Genomic DNA, 13,622 nt, shown 5'->3' with positions numbered 1-13,622 from the left:
CCAGGCCCCGAGGTCCCGCCCTCCAGCCCGCTGCCGTACCGCAGGCCCCGCCCACGCTCCTTTGTCCGCAGCCGCCGGCCGCCTCCTGAGCCGAGAGCGCCGTCAGTACGTCGTCACCCCCCGCGCCCAGACTCCAGCCCGGCTGCGCGAGGGCATCCCCACAGTCCGTGCTCCCCGCCCGTGGCCCCGCGGTCGCGAGGGGTCGCCGTCGGCGCCGTGGGGAGACAGGTTGCCCTCTGCGTCTTGAAAACCGCGGGCATTTGCGGAGCGCAGGCAGGGGCGCCGAGCGCGGCCAAGAAACCGGAACAGAGGCCGGTTTGCGGCCGCCGCCGCCACTTGGGACTGCGCCCCGCTCCTGCGTGCTGCCAGGCGGGCGGCTGCTCTCAGCCTGACCTTCCAGCCCCCGGGGGCGGTGCAGCAGGGGGCGGCCCACGCAGAGGGGGCGGTGTCGCAGGGAGGTTCCCGAGGTGGGGACGCGGGCGCGGCGGCCCACGCAGCCGGGTGAGAAAGAAGCCACGAGGGCCGCCGCCTGCGCTCTCTGGGACTTGCGCCTGGTGGAGGGGTGGCTGGGGAGAAGGTGGCGGAGCACAGAGGACTGGAAGGGCGGGGGTGGAGGGCGGGGTACCCGGGGGCTTTCCCGGGCCAGGAGGAACCAGTGGAGGAGCTGAGGCTGCACGGTGCGTGTCGGTTGGAGAAGGTTGGCCAGGTGGGGGTGAGGTTGAGGAGGGTCCGAGGGCTGGCAGAGAGTCCCAGAGAGGAAACAAGGCACCTGGGAAGTGGCCCCGCAGGACAAGTCGGAGGAGGGGTGGAATGGGAAGTAGAGCTTACTGCCTGTCAAAGTGGCCGTTTACTGCATACCTGCGTGTGCGCACCCAGGCAGGCTCCGCTTTCCAGCTCCTGCCTGAGATGAGCTCACGGTGACCTGCCCGTCCAGGAGGACGCTCCCACTGGGCGCTTATCAAGCCTTAAGTCAGCTACTTTGAAAAGCCAGCAACACTGTCTCCTGTGCTGGTGGAAACTGCCTTTGGAATGTCACCTTCTCGGAGTCTCAACACCGGGGTCCTCATAACAACTTATGGCTCTGCCAGCGGCCCCTTGCTGCGGGGACTGCAGGTTCTTGCACCGACCAGGTATCACCCACACCCGTGTCTGTGGCACTTGAAATGAACTCCTGGAAAGGTGCCTAGGCCCCACAGGGAGGTGGCCAGCTACGGAAACCAGACGCGGAGACCTTTAGCAGAAGAGCTGTGGGCGGGCTGAGGTGATGTGGACTGGTGGCAGGAGCACTGCGGTAAAGGCAGGCTAATGTCTCCATCTCTGCCCTACTTGCTCCTGGGAGAGCTCTCATGGCCCAGCCCACCACAGAGGGAGAAAGGAACTGGACGCCTTCAGTTTTCAAAGTGGGAAGAAAGACCCTGCCACCCATGGCGCCTCACGCAATGGGGATCGCTCCCAAATAGGAAGGCGGTGTGGACACTGGCCGGCTGCCCAGGTATCTGGCGCTTAAGGCCACCAAGGGCGCAATAGGAGCACTTGGAGGAGGCTCCAACAGGAGCACCAAGACTGCAGAGGCTTCTGAAAGCCCCCCTGGCTGGGTGTGGTGTCAGGGGAAGCGGACAGCATCACAGGCAGTGCTGTTTGGGCCACTAGGTTTGACGGAAGAAGCCGCAGAGGGCTGAGGGGATCCTGAGGGGAGAGGGGTGAGCCACTTGGAACCTGGCAGCCCAAAAATGGTTTGAGTCAGGAAGTACAGGCTGCCCCTCCCTGAAGCATCTAGGGCATTTGCAGGGACTCAACGGGTTTTGTTTGCTTAATTTCCCTGGTGTCTTAGAAACCTAAAAAGATACACAGAAAGGGTGTGTGAAAGGAAAGGCCTTCCTACACCCACACCCTTCCCCCAATCCTCCCTCTCCAGAGGGGACTGTCCTGACCAGCCCCTCCTCCATCCATTTTCAAACTTTTTACTGATAACTGCCTGCCAGTTGTGGGTTTCCTTTTCATTTAAATTCAATTAATTAACATACAGTGTATTATTAGCTTCAGAGGTAGAGTTCAGTGATTTGCATAGAACACCAGTGCTCACTCCATCAAGTGCCCGCCCATAATGCCATCCCCCAGGTACCCCATCTTCCCACCCACCTCTTCTCCAGCAACCGTTTGTTCCCTATGATTAAGAGTCTCTTGTGGTTTGTCTCCCTCTCTGATTTCATCCTGTTTTATTTTTCTTGGGATTCTTTTAGTAATTAGCTTCATGCTGTATGTATTGTTCTTTGATGTGAGTGTTGGTGATGTCCTCAGCCTGGCACACTCCTTTTATCCGTGATATATTCCACAGAATTAGTGTCACTGTTGGGGATGCTTCATCCTGCTGTTAAAATTATGCCCACTTTTGCGCACAAACTTGAGTACAGGGGCTGAAATTTGAGGGGAAGAGTGTCAGTTTGAGTCCTCGTCAGACTGTGGTGAAGGCGTGTTGACTTGGCACTGAGCAGGTGGCAGGCCGTGGCACACTCACTCGGGCAGGAGAGCAGCTGGACTGTGAATTTGGGACCCAAAGGCCGATGGCATCCTGGGTGACAGGAACTTGGCTGGTTTGGCTTTTAACTTTTGTTTTTTCTGACTCTACCTCTCCTTCTATTCTAAATGAAAGCCTTGCTGGATAGAGTATTCTTGGCTCTAGATTTTTTCCTCTCAGCCATTGGAATTTATCATGCCACTTTCTTCTGGCCTGCAGAGTTTCTGCTGAAAAAGCCACTGATAGCCGTATGGGGTTTCTCTTGTATATCACTGCTTTCCTTTCTCTTGTTCCATTTAAAATTCTTTTTTTTTTTTTTTTTTTTTTAAGATTTTATTTATTTGTCAGAGAGGAGCGAGAGTGAGCACAGGCAGACAGAGAGGCAGGCTCCCTGCCAAGCAAGGAGCCCGATTTGGGACTCGATCCCAGGATGCTGGGATCATGACCTGAGCTGAAGGTAGCTGCTTAACCAACTGAGCCACCCAGGCATCCCTTAAAATTCTCTCTGGGTGGCTCAGTGGGTTAAAGCCTCTGCCTTCGGCTCAGGTCGTAATCCCAGGGTCTCACATTGGGCTCTCTGCTCAGCCTGCTTTCTCCTTTCTCTCTGCCCACTTGTGATCTCTGTCAAATGAATAAAGAAAATCCTTTAAAAAAAAAATCGCTTTAACAATACTTTTGGCCATCTTCGTTGTGTCTTGGTGCAGGCCTCTTTGGGGACTCTCTGGGCCTCCTGGATCTGGATTTCTCTTACCTTCCCCAGATTCAGGAAGTTCTTAGCTATTCTTTCTTCAGACAAATCTGCCCCCCCCTTTCTCTTTCTTCTCCTTCTGGAATCCCTGTCATGCAACTGTTATGCTTGACAGTGTCACTGAGTTCCCTGAGTCTATTCTCATTTTGTTTATTTTTCCCCCTCTCATCTGCTTAGCTTGATTACTTTCCAAGACTCTGTCCTCCAGGTGGCTGATCCATTCTTCTACTTCTCTTGCTTGCTATTTATTCCAGGTGGTCTATTTTTATTTCCATTCGGTAAGTCCAGTGGCTCTAATTCGTTCTTTAAGACTGCTAACTCTTAGTGGAGGGTCTCATGGAAGTTCTGCATTCCTTTCTCAAATCCAGCAAGGATCTTTACAAACGTTACTTTAAATTCAGTATCAGACATGTTTCTTATCTCCATTTTGCTTAGGTCTCTTGCTGTGATTTGTTTCTGTTCTTTTTTTTTTTTTTTTAAGATTTTATTTATTTATTTGACAGAGAGAGATTACAAGCAGGCAGAGAGGCAGGTAGAGAGAGAGAGGAGGAAGCAGGCTCCCTGCTGAGCAGAGAGCCCGATGCGGGACTCGATCCCAGGACCCTGAGATCATGACCTGAGCCGAAGGCAGCGGCTTAACCCACTGAGCCACCCAGGCGCCCTGTTTCTGTTCTTTAATCTGGGACATATTCCTCTGTATCTCATTCTGTCTATTGTTGTGCCTGTTTCTCTGTGTTAGGAAAGTTAGTGATGTCTCCTGCACTTGCAAGTAGTGGCTTTATGATGAAGAGGTCCCGCAGTGCAATGTCCCCTGTTCCCCAGAACCTGGCACTTCAGGGGTGTCTCCTGCATGTGTTGCCCCAGGGGTGTCCTACTGTTGTGGTGGAGCTCTGTTTGCTTTCAGTCCTGCCAGCGATGCCTCTCTGCCTGTTGTGGGCAGAGTCTGGTCGCAGTGGTGTTGGTGGGCCAGTCAGGAGCCGCCTTGGGCTTGACTTGGGCTTACAGACCAGGCATCTACCAGAGATGAAGTAAACCCAAACTGCAGGCACTTTCCCTGTGTTGTCCCCTGAGAAGCTTTTGGTGGTGGGCGGGGCCTGGCCTGCAGGCTGACTGGCTGAGTGGCTGTCCTCCACTCTCCCCGGGCTGGCCCTCCTCTGGGCTGCTCACAAACTGTCAGGCTTGTGGCGGTGCTTTGATGGATCTTGCGGAGACTGATCAGAGAGGATGGATCTGCAGTGCGCGGGAGGGGCAGGGTTAGTTAGCAAGGTTTTGCAATCTGGTGGTGGTTCCCTGCGGGAGGGTCCTCCCGCACCTGGACAGGCCAGGCCAGAGGGGTGGCTCCACAGAAGCAGCGAGGGGTTGTTTGGTGGTGCGAGCTGGTTAGGTGGAGAGTCTCCACGCTGGTTCCCACAGGCAGGTTGCTAGGACACTAGGGTGGAGAGGGAAGCGCCTGCAAGCTCCTTTGACCCTGGAGGGGTCCTCACAGACCTCTGTCCCTCCGGGACACAGGCTGCGATGAATCAAAAACTCCCTAGTATACCCCAGGCATTTTTCAAACTGCTAGTTCTACCCAGTACCTCAGGGGCTGTTTGTCCTGCTGTCCTTTTAGGGCAAGGACTGGGCTTTCTCTCACCCGCCCAATCTCCCAGAGCCAAGCTGCTAACTTTTAAAAGCCCAGATGTTAAGTCCCGCTGGTTAAGAACTCAAGCTATTCGGCCCCTCCGGATTTCCCAGTCAAATGCTCCGGAAACGTGTCTTCCGCGTGGGCTCCGCGGGTGTGCAGGTCTGCTGCCTCCTCCTGCCGCGCCGCCCTCCCTTGCGCGGGGCCCACCTCTCCGCCGGTCTTATCTGCTTCGCTGTGGCCTCTTGTCTATGTCAGGTCGCGGAAAGTCCGTTCTCCCAGCTATCCGGTTGCTTTCCGAGTTATTTATGCCGATGTTGGTGCTTCCAGGCGACGACGCGTCAAGAGCTGAGCCCGAGGTCCTCCTGCTCCGCCATCTTCCCAGCAGCCTTTGCTCCCGGCCGGAGCGCAGCGGCTCTGCGCAGGGGCAGCCACTAGATGGCGCCCACGCCAGGAAGATGAGGCCGGGTGGCTGCCTGGAGGACTTCTGGTCCAGACCTTGAACTAGAAGCGCTACCGAATTCTCCCAGGCCTGCCTGTCTGAGTAAACCGCTGGGAGGTTGAGTGGAGGGAGGGGGAAGCGCGCGATAGTCCACAGGCGCTGCCTTCTAATTCGCAGCAGCTCAGGGAGCACTTGGGGGGCGCGGGGGCTACAGGCAGGGTCCTCTGCGCTCCCCCTTTGGGGACACGGGCCAGGCAGCTGGGTGGGGGGAGAGGGAGGTCTCTCTGCTGGTTACTGAGGTGCGGAATGGCTCTAGGATAGCCCCTGCCCAGGGGCCTGCTCTTGGGTGGAGGAAGTAGGCACTGACAGACCCCAACATGTGTTCTGAGCACCGCTCTACTGATTAGTGCCCAATCAGATAGGATGACATGTGGGAGGTGGCTGGAGCCCCCATAGTACATGTCCAGGGGTGGGAGGGTGTGGCCCTTAGCCGCTCTATCCAGGAAAGCTGCAGGATTCCGGAGCTCTCCTCATCCTCTCTGTCCTCAAGTTCAGCGTCCGCCCCCTCCCCCCCCCCACTAAGGTCGTCCTCCCACGGCAGCCCCACAGCCTCTCCCAGCACCAGTAACTGTCCTCAGCTCCTAAGACTGGGTCTCTGGCCTGACTTCTTTAAATAAAGTTAAATAAATGAATTTGCAGAGAAACATGAGCCCCCAGCCCAAGTTCCTGGCACACTGTAGGTACTCCAAGGGCTTTGTGGAGGAGGAACAGACAAAGAGACAAGCTGCTGTGGAGCGCACCATCTCATGGGTGAGCATCCTCAGCCCAGGGCAGCATGCACACCCTGTGTGGGGCTGGGCTCCGTTGCCTCTGCTGGGACCGGAGATGTCTGGGAAGTTCAGTGGTGGTCCTGCTCCCAGTGCCTCTGGTTGCTCTCTCTTGGGACATCCCCCTGGGTCCTCGAGCACCGTGAAGTCTACCCTAACCGTGAAGTCTACCCTAACCCAAATTGCAGATTTGTTAACAGGCACATTGTTTGAGGTGATTCCATTCTGGGCTTGGTGGTGTCTCACAGCATCAGATAATGAAACACAAAGCCGAAGGCTGGGGATGAACTGCCATTCCAGTCGTTTAAGTGTCTTGTTGGCCTTCACCTCAGGTCATGATCCCTGGGTCCCTGGATGGAGCAGGGAGCCTGCTTCTCCCTCTTCCTCTGCCCCTCACCCCACTCAAAATCTCTCTCCCTCAAATAAATAAATACAGCTTTAAGAAAGAAAGAAACATCTGGGGACTTAGGAAAACACAGAGGGCTGGCTCTACCCCAGGAGTTCCCAATTCAGTGGGTCTAGTGTGGAGTCCAGTCACTGGCATTTCTAAGCAGTTCCTGGGTGCTACTTGCTGCTCCCAGAACTACTGGCCTGAATGAAAGGCTGTTTGGGACCTGCAAATCCCAGTTCCTGGGTGTTCCAGTCCTCCGTTCTTGTCCAGTCCAGCAGTATGGCCGGCCCAGAGGGGGTCAAGCTCCTCCGGTTCTCAACCAGGAGAAACCCATATCTTGCTGGTGGGGTGGCTGGTTGCTGTGGAAACAGGGCTAAGGCCAGCAGTGCCCAGGCTCCTTGGCACCCGCTTCCCAGAGGGAACCCCGCCCCTGGGGAAGAGTGAACAAACAAACAAAGAGGGATCAGCCCTCTGCCAGGGAACAATCTTAGGACCAAGTCTTCTGGAAAGGAAATCACTCACCTCCCATGGTCACTGGCTTGAGTTCCAGAGCTAGAAGGGAGCTTTGTAATCACTGGGCCAAGCTCCTCTTTTACCTGGGGACGAAGGCGGCCGTGAGTTGACATGGCTTGCTGAGAACACTCACTGAGAATGTACAGTTGGAAGAAGCTTCTCCCCTTCCAGCCACCGCCCTCCCCACCCAGGCAGTCCTCCCTCCCACCTGGAATGCCCACAGCTCCTAACTCCGCTCTGCCCTACAGCTGTGAACACCCCCCCTTCATGGGTCCTCGTGCTGGATCCTGAAGTCCACATCCCCACTGGCCGCCCTGGCCTCCGCAGAGCAGAGGCAGGGAGTGGCTGTCTGTCTCATGTTAGGACACTGAGCACAAGAGCACCCAAACTTCACTGTTAAAATTGCAGATTCCTGGACCCACCCCTGAGACTCAGTAAATTTGAGATGAGGCCCCTGACACTTTCAGCAGGAGCCCCAGGTAATAGAACTCCAGTATCATCTTCGACAGATGGCCACCAAGGAAGAAGGTGAGGAAGTGACAGAAACCCAACTCAAATGTGATTCGGAGGAAGGTGGGGGTTGATCAGCTCTAAAACCTTGACAATGCACCAGGCAGAACCGTGACGTCACGGCTCACAGACAATGGGAGGGGAGGCCAGGAATGAGTTCTCTCGTCTTTCATGGCTTGTAGCTCCCATCCAGCTGTGAACAGTTACTGATAGGCAGTTCTGACTCACTCCCACCCAAATTAAGAAACCCTGGGGAGGGCTGATTGGGTCGGGGACTTTCTCCCTAGACCAATGAACGGAAATCGGGTGAGTGGGGCCTGCATGGTTCCCCACAGTCCAGGCCTGGGTCAGTACCACTCAGGGCCTGAGGCCTGAGGATGATGTGGTAAAGAATGAAGGGACGACCAGCAGATCCTTGACTCCAGGCTATGGGAGCTTGTCCCAACCACTGAGCCTCAGGGCGGGAGACCTGGTAGCCAGCATCCAAGATGGTGCCGTGATTCTTGGGTCCTGGTCTTCCTATCCCTGTGTCGTCCCTTCCACACTGAGTGGGGCCAACGCATGTTACAGAGAGTAAATGGCAGATGTAAGAAACATTGCAGCTTCTTCCTTGCTCCTGGATCGCTGGCTTTGGGGGAAGCCAGCTGCCCAAATTGTGAAGACACGCCACTCAGTTGGCCCAGCGGGGCAGGGATGGAATGAGGGTGAGTGAGGCACTTGCCTCCGGCACAAAATGTAAGGGGTGGAAGATAAAGTCAGTAAGATAGATATTTATTTGTTTGAGAGAGAAAGTATGAGCAGGGACGAGAGTCAGAGGGAGCGGGAGAAGCAGACTCCCCGCTGAGCAGGGAGCCCAAACCAGGGCTGGATCCCTGGACCCCAGGATCATGACCTGAGCTGAACAAAGGCAGACGCTTAACTGACAGAGCCACCCAGGCGCCCCTAAGATAGATATTTCAATGGTATTTTAAAAACAAAAATTCAGGCGCCTGGGTGGCTCAGTGGGTTAAGTTGCTGCTGCTTTCAGCTCAGGTCATGATCTTGGGGTCCTGGGATCGAGTCCCACATCGGGCTTTCTGCTGAGCAGGGAGCCTGCTTCTCTCTCTCTCTCTCTGCCTGCCTTCTGTCTACTTGTGATCTCTGTCAAATAAATAAAATCTTGAAAAAAAAATTCATTCCAAATACGAACACAATATCAATTTTAAGGCCTTCACAGGCTTTAGCAACAAAAGCCGCTGAACAAAAGCGAGCGCAACAAGAGGAAGAATGAGCAACAGCAGTCCTCCCAGCAGATGCAGGAACCCGCCAGGAGCGTGGGAGCCCGGGTCCCAGGGCTGGGCATCTAGGGACACTCATTCACCTCACAGGCGCCTGGAGAGCAGCAGGCACACGTGTCATCGTCCGGCTCCAGGAGGAAGGCTGCAGTCCACCAGGACAGGGGCTCAGCGCTGGAGGCCGACTTCCAGCCACTCCCAGACCCCACCCCACCCCCACCCCGTCTGATACAGACGCCCCTGCCCAGCACCTTCGTGAGTTCACGTCACCCCTCGGAACAACTTCCCGAGGTGAGCTCAGGACGCACCAGGACAGGGAAGCAGAGTCACACAGCAAGTCCATGTAGACAGCAGGTGGGGTGGGGGCGGGGGGCACGGAGCAGCGACCTGCCCTCGGGAAGGGGCTCTCGGCCACTTGTCTTGGTGTCAGCTCTGCCAAGTGCGTGCTGTCTGCACTAAGCAAATTATTTACCTCTCCAGGGCACATGGCTTTGTGACATCAGTGACGTTGTGTCTAAGGCACTTAGCCCCTTAGCAGGCACAGAAACGCTGGGCAATGGCATGATTCTTCTGTCAGGTGGAAATGAACTCCAGAAGGTAGCTTTCACCTGGTCTTATTCCCTGCTTGGGGCTCTGCTGCGGACCTGGACACCCGCCTCTCCCCCCGGCGGGGACTCCCTGGCTTTCCCTGCAGGGAAGCGGCTCCCTGTCCCCCTCCACCCTCACACTGAGCAGAACTTTGCCACCGGGCTGGATGCCCAGGCCACAGAGGTGGGAGTGAGGACCGGGCAAGGGGGCAGGCTGGGACACCATGGGTAGGCGGGCTGGAGGCCCCACCTCCGTTCTCCTGGCCCCTCCCCCTCCCCAGATGCCCGGCCCCCCGCAGTAGCTCCCCTGGCTCAGGCTGAGGACCACAACAAGGTGGGGCCCGCCAGTGTGCAGGAAATGCCACCCAATTCTCCCGGAGCTCAAGTCCCCTTTCCCCTTGATTTGCCCCCTCCTCTGACTGGCTTTAGTCTTCTCCCTTCTCCCTGGGAAGAGGGTGCGGGGACAGGCACTGCAGGATCCCTGGAGGAAGAGGGCAGCCCTGTGTCCAGCCCAGGTTCCAGCCCCAGGGTCGAGGTCAGGTAGAGCCAGGCGGACTCCCTTGTGCGGCTCTGGGGGTGGCCTTGCAAGCACAGGGCGTCCATGGGTGGGTAGCACAGACACCCAGAAGAAAGGCCCCCGCATGACAACTCTGATGAATTCTGAGGCCATTGGGGAGCAGGGAGGGACCCAGTGGGGACCCAGTATCATATTATTTCCCAGTGGAGGAAAGCACTGTAACCAGCTCTGTCTTCATGGTTTGGCATCTATCTGGAACCTGGGGACCCACGGGGTTTCCAATCGCAGAGGGAGGAGGACACATGCTTTTGCAAAGCTCCCTGCGCCACAGGGAAGGGCCCAGGGATGGAGGGCAGGGGGCCCTGCGGAGGGGGGAGTGGCTGGCATGAAAGACACCTGTAGGGTGGGCATCACTGGGGCTCTGGAGGGATGAGGTGAGGATCTGAAGACACTGCCGCTCACCGCCGGAGGTGAGGGAGGTTCAGGCAAGGGCAGATTTGGGGAGGTTTGGGACATACTGGGTCGGAGGCCAGTGGGACTCCATGGAGGAATCCAACAGATGACGGGGGGACCGGGTGCTGGGGACCACCCTTATGTCCCCACACCACGCGCCCCTCCCCACAGTATCCACAGGAGACTTCCCTCCCCCTCCCTGTGGCCCCCAGCCTGCCCTGGTGTCAAGGGCTTCTGAGGTCCCCAGCAGAGAACCCCTGGGGACTTCTAACACTGCTCACAGACCACACCAGGTGCGGGTCCCTCAGTGTGACTAGCATCACCCAGCTGCAATCTACACCACTGCCATCCTGCCAAGCCCTCCCAGCTGTGCCCCTGCCATCCCCCTGACCTCATCCCCAGTTCCCCTCTCCAGCCCCGAGCTCCCGTGGCCATCTTTCTGCACATGGACAAACCCCGTTCCTACCGCAGGGCCTTTGCACATGTGGTTCCTTCCCTGGAAGGGTCTGTCCCCGGACCTGCAGGAGGCAGACTTCAGGTCTGGAGCTCCCCTCAGAGAGGTTATTCCTATTACCTACCCCCTGCCGCTCCCCACCACTAAATGAGTGGCCAGCTACAGACTACATCATCATACGTGTTCTGATCACTCTTTCATTATCGGACAATATTTCCTTTCCTTGTTTACTTGGGTCTATCCCAGCCCAAAAGGTTGTCAGTTGTCAGATGGCGGGGCCCTTGCTGGCTCGATGCCCCAGTGTCCCCAACATCTACACTGGTTTGGGGCTCAAGGTTATTTTCTCAGTGTATTGAACACTCTAGAGCCCCTGGTCCAGCCCTAAAGTTCCATTTGTGTAGCTTGGGGACATCCCTGTTTCCAAGGACAGCATCTAGTGACAGTGTGAGGCAGAGATGATCTGGTGACACCCGCAGTGACAGGCAGACTGGGACACACGTGCTGTGTGCACACATAGCCACCTCCTCTGGTATGGTCCGGGGCACTAGGGCTGGCATTTCTTGGCGCCACGGTTTGCCCCATCTCCTGCTGGGGGGTGGGAATGACAACACTCCCTGGAGGGGCACCACTGGCCCCTTACTCTGGGTTGAAGCTTGGCCTGCCGTAAAGGCAGGAGCTGGTGGTGGTTGGAGGCGGGGAGGTGGGTTTCCTGAGCACAGAGCAGGGAGCACTCATTTTGGGTTAGAGCCCTTTGAGAACGCGGTGAAAGCTGAGAAGGAGGGCTACCCACATGTTCAAATCTGGTTTACAGGGTTACAGAGGGTCCCTGGAAACAGCCTATCCACGGGGACTGAAGACCAAACCAGGAGCCTTCCTCCCCCAGATTGTCAAAACTGCCAGCACTGTTTACCACCTACTGATTGCCAAAGGGGTTTTACACAGAACCTCCCTACCCCAGCTAAGAAAGCCATAGGAATCCTAATCCAAGAAATCCTTTCTCCTGGATTACAGAAGAGGCGGCCCAGGAACCAGCCTCCCTTGCAGCCAGATCCCAGGCACACCGGCCTGAGGAGAGACAGACGCGGGGCCTGGGGGCCCAGGAAGGGGTGGGAGCGCGCCCCGAGCAGCAGCAGGAAATCAGGACGACGCTGGCAGCCAGCAGAGGATTTTCAAAAAGGAACTAAACAAACAGGGTCGAATATTGTAAAGCAGCTAGGATGCAAAGGGATCACAGGCTTTCCGTAGATTGCTGGTGACCTTCGTCTGGCAGGGGCAGAAGCCAGCCTCCTGCTGAGCCAGAGGTGGCCAGGGGCCACGACTCCTCCCTGCAGAGTGCACTGGGACGGAGATGGGGCAAAAGCAAACGGGGGCCAGTCTCAAGGGGCTCCAACTTTCTTCCTCTGATGATGAACCTTCAGCCTGCTCACCTGCTGAAGAGGAAGTGACGGGGGGGGGGGGGGGAGGGGAGCAAGGTCAGTGGAGAAGAGGAGGTGCCTCGGGCGGGGCCCCTTGGCTTGCTGGTGGCGGGATCCACAAGGTCAGGGCCAGGAATGGCTGATTCAGGGGATATCAGGGTCAAGGCCACAGGACCGGAAGCACCTAACAAGGAACAGGGGGCTTCCTCCAGCAGTGCAAACAGGCTCTGGGCTGGAGGCTTTTGTTTTTCTCCTCAGGCTGCAAACCCTCCTCCTGTGAGCCAGTAATCTCCGTGGCTCCCCACGTGGCAACAAGGAGACACAAGGTCATGGCCTGTATGTACAGGTAAAACAGGACAGTCCCCCCGGAGCGCACGTACCAAAGCCCTGCAAAATGACTAAGAAAACCCAGGAATTTAAAAAGCGGTTTCCAGGTAAAATAGCTGAGTAGCTCCAGAGCTAGGTCGGGCTTTGCTGCAAATTATATGCTTTTAGGGAGGTGTGGTGTTGGGAGAGGGTGAAACTGGATGCAGCAGTTCTCAGCTGAGGCTTTGAGCCTGTGAGCCTTGGAACAGCCCCAGGAGCTCAGCCTGGTGGGTCTGGCTGAGCCTGGCGGTGGGCAGTCCCAGCGAGCGTCAATGGGTGGATGGTGACTCCCCCTCTGGGATAGGTACAAGTCCAGAATGTGCTCTGGCCACTCACTCTTCTTTTAAATGTGTCCCCAGAACTTGGGGTGTAGGAGGGGTGCCGGAACAAACGGGGACAGCTCTGCACAGGGAAGCATCACCCATCGTGAGGATGTGAGTCCTGGCTAACCCGGCAGCTGGACCCCAGCTCCCGGATGCTCCTCAGCCCCTCCCGTCCTTGGAATGTGGGTTCTGGTTGCCCTTGCCCAGAAGCTGCCCCTAGGATGGCCCTGAGACGGGGATGTGGGGCTGGGACCATCAGGAGGGAGGGGGTACAGGACCGAACCCTGCTGAGGCCGATCTGAGAACAGCGAGGATCGGGTGGGCAGAGATCCACCATCTTGCAGGCCCCAAGACAAGCCTCAGAGGCCCATTTCCTGGGCTCACTCAACCCATCTGGAGTGGGTTCCTCTTTCCTCTGTCCCTCCCTGTCCACCATGTCCGGGCGCCGGCTTCAGATCACACCTAGGATGTTGCTGATGTGGCGAACCCAGGATGGAAGAACGGCTGTCCCAAACATCTCCACGACCAGTCATCTGGTCCCACCCGCCCATTTCCCAGCGAAGAAACCCAAGCCCAGCCCAGAGCAGTCTCCTGTCTGCTTAGCCTCACAGCTGCTAGCAGGTGCACCAGGGTCAGGGGGGACGGGTGGTGCTGTCCGGGGAGACA

The 13,622-nt window shown here is 56.8% G+C and overlaps 1 long non-coding RNA gene across 1 annotated transcript; it reads left to right on the top strand.

Moving 5' to 3' along the window:
- The first annotated feature begins 50 nt into the window (after nucleotides 1-50).
- Nucleotides 51-6,584, top strand: LOC309850186. Its single transcript, XR_014304123.1, has 2 exons — nucleotides 51-3,708; nucleotides 3,920-6,584. It is a non-coding gene; the product is annotated as an uncharacterized lncRNA (long non-coding RNA).
- The last annotated feature ends 7,038 nt before the right edge of the window (nucleotides 6,585-13,622 follow it).

This window comes from Mustela nivalis (assembly GCF_964662115.1).
Source record: "Mustela nivalis genome assembly, chromosome: 16".
NCBI lineage: Eukaryota > Metazoa > Chordata > Mammalia > Carnivora > Mustelidae > Mustela > Mustela nivalis.
The sequence above is the reverse complement of the archived record's forward strand: the minus strand, read 5'-3'. Positions and strand labels throughout refer to the sequence as shown.